The sequence below is a fragment of the Pleuronectes platessa genome, chromosome 10 (assembly GCF_947347685.1).
Source record: "Pleuronectes platessa chromosome 10, fPlePla1.1, whole genome shotgun sequence".
Classification (NCBI taxonomy): domain Eukaryota; kingdom Metazoa; phylum Chordata; class Actinopteri; order Pleuronectiformes; family Pleuronectidae; genus Pleuronectes; species Pleuronectes platessa.
In genome coordinates, this window is record NC_070635.1 from 3,961,645 (window position 1) to 3,964,442 (window position 2,798).

The following is a 2,798-nucleotide window of genomic DNA, read 5'->3' on the forward strand; positions in this document are numbered from 1 at the left end:
AACAGGGTCAGGGGGAAGCGCTGGGTCAACTGGGAGTGTGTGGGCTTTGATATGAGGACTTTGTCATCTACGGGTTTGACCCTCATACCCACAAATAGTGCGAGGCTCAGGGTAACACTGAAGTACTCACAGAGTGTTGTGTGGTGTCGAGGAGGGGGCGCACTCTCTCTGGAGTGTGTTATAGTTGCAGGAGCAATGCCTGAATGAGCTGGAATGAATGATTGCCCTTTCTAATCTGTGACGCTTTGCATTGTATGTGCAGGAGGATGCATCCACAACACGGAGGACAGCATGTACAGCTCCAGCTGTGTGTCTGCGTACACACACGTGTTTGTTCAGTGCCAGGTGTGCCCTCCCCTTCCTCTGTGATCAGCCCTTCTGTGGATTGTGACATGGAAGCCCCTGCAATTTCCTTCGCTCAACTCTTTAGCGGCTTCCGACCCAGTCAGTCCTCAGCATTCGATCCCCCTTTTTGTTGCCTTCCCTCTCCTCCACTTCCCCTTCTCCTCTTCCTCTCCTCCCAAGTGGCTGCTCCCCTTTGGCTTTCTCGCTGTTTACCAAACACACCGGCAGCCTCCTCCTCCTCCTCCTCCTGCACCTCTTCCTCCTGCACATGCATGTCGTTGTTTCACCCCATCTGAGTAGAAAATGGTTCCCAACTAGCGGTGGGGCTGCAGTGTGAGACTCGAGGCCTTAAGTGGTGCTTGTAGGGGGAGACGCTGGCGCTCTGGATTCTGCTGAGTGCTACCGACGCTCCAGCCACCTCCTCTGGGGGTGAGGGAGGGTGAGAAAGGATGAAGAAGAGGAGGGGAATCCCCTGTGTTTGGCACAAAGAGAGCCTGCACTGTGATCAGTGGAGTCTTAGACACTGAGACACTTGTGGTGATATTCCCACGAATTTTCTAAAACAACAAATTAACGCTTGAAAATTATGATATCCTCACACTTACAACCACAGACAGTCGGAATATTTATGAGGAAATAAACGCTGCAGAATTGTTGGGAATAACATGTGTGCGTGTACTTGTTGTCTCCACACATGAGAGATCCCGAGAGATTTAGATTAAAATACAAACAAAAAGACCGGAGAGAGCCGGGGAAATGCGTTTTTCCCAGAATTCAAAAACAATATTTGGCACAAAGGGATTAAACCTTTATCTCCAAACGTTTGCATCAGTCACAGTCGGAGGGCACAGCCAGAGCCCCGCGGAGGGAGAAACCAACAGACAGATGTGCGAGACAGATGTGTATGTGCGTGTATGAGAGAGGGGAGAGAGAGAGAGAGAGAGATAGAGGGGAAGAGCGTGCTGCTCAGTTAGATGTAGGTATTAAAAGTGGCTTGCTCCAGGATGACCAAGTAGGTCAAGAGAATCAAGGCGAGAGTGCAGGGGCTCACCAAGCTGTGAGGGGAAGGTCAAGCGTGAAATCCCCCTCTCCTTGCCACTGTGACCCCCCAGGGAGGCGCTGTGGACAAGCAGCGAGGCGTGTACACGTGTGCAGTCGTACTGGAATGAAGTCGAGACATAGGTACAATATGTAGCAGTCATGGACACTGTATGAAAGTCAGTGACCAACAAGTACCTCGAAGAACCATTTGGTGCAAAGTTCTGATGTATTAACAACCTTATTTGATGTCTTGTCATGCTTTAAATATTGCATTGTTCTGAACATGCATAACGCAGCCGTGATGAACTCCCTACACTCAGCCCCCCCCCCCCCCCCCCCCCCGGTGAAAGTTATTCAAAGTTTGAACTTTTCCAACACTCTCAGTTTGTGCTGCTGTCTGTGTCAGAAGCAGAAGAATCACAGGTATCTCGTCTGCAGGTGGTGACATATCAGTTGTATTATATCTGAGGAGTTGTATCTCACTGTCCACATGTTGAGGCAGAAATGCATTCATGTGCGCCAGGTCCATCTAATGGAGCACAGAGGCTCCAGGTAGGCAGTGCTCTTAGGATCGAGGCAAAAAAAAACAAATCCAGGTTGTGTGTGTTTGTGTGTTTGTTTGGGGTTTGCCGGTGTGTGAGTAACCATGTCCACTCAGGTAAACGTCTTCCATTGTGTGCTTTACAGAATATGTGTGCAGATGCAAGTTTGCACTGTTTTGTGTGTTTTATCTTTCACCAAAAAAATGATATAGCATTTTGAAACAAGCTGCAGCTACTTCATAATGGTTATACAGTTTAAACTAATGGTGATGCTAATCAAGCTTCTTTAATACTTTGAATATCAGTAATAAAACAGTAATAATAGTGTTTGTGTCGCCAGGTAGTGAACTTAATTTGGTTTGTCTTTTTTTTCTTATCTCTAATGTTTATCAGAGAGACCTTACGTTGTGGAAACCACACAAAATCATTTAATGGTCACCGATAAAATGTAATTAGTCTAGAATGAACCTTATACTTTTCACAACCTTGCAACCCAAAAGTTGTATTAATATTCCCTTGATTATTAGAATGAAAATTACTTATTTGTTCTAACTCGGTACAGTTTATAAACCCTTTGTAGATCAGTTATAAGCTATTAAGAAGAATGTTGTTGGATTTGCGGGATCCTTAAACGCTTCATTAAGAAACAAAGAGGATCAGCACCAGAAACTGATAAATAAAGCATCTGTAAACTTTCTATTAACCATTTATAAAGCTGTACTGGTCACAGCAGTGGTGGTGACATTTGATCTGTCTTTGTGTTGCGTGAAGTGTGCGCAGGTTTGCGTTTGTGTGTGTCTTTGTGTGAGAAAGTGAAAGATCACTACCTGTGCGCCCTCCAGTCTGATGGCTCAGCCGGTCGCACCCTGT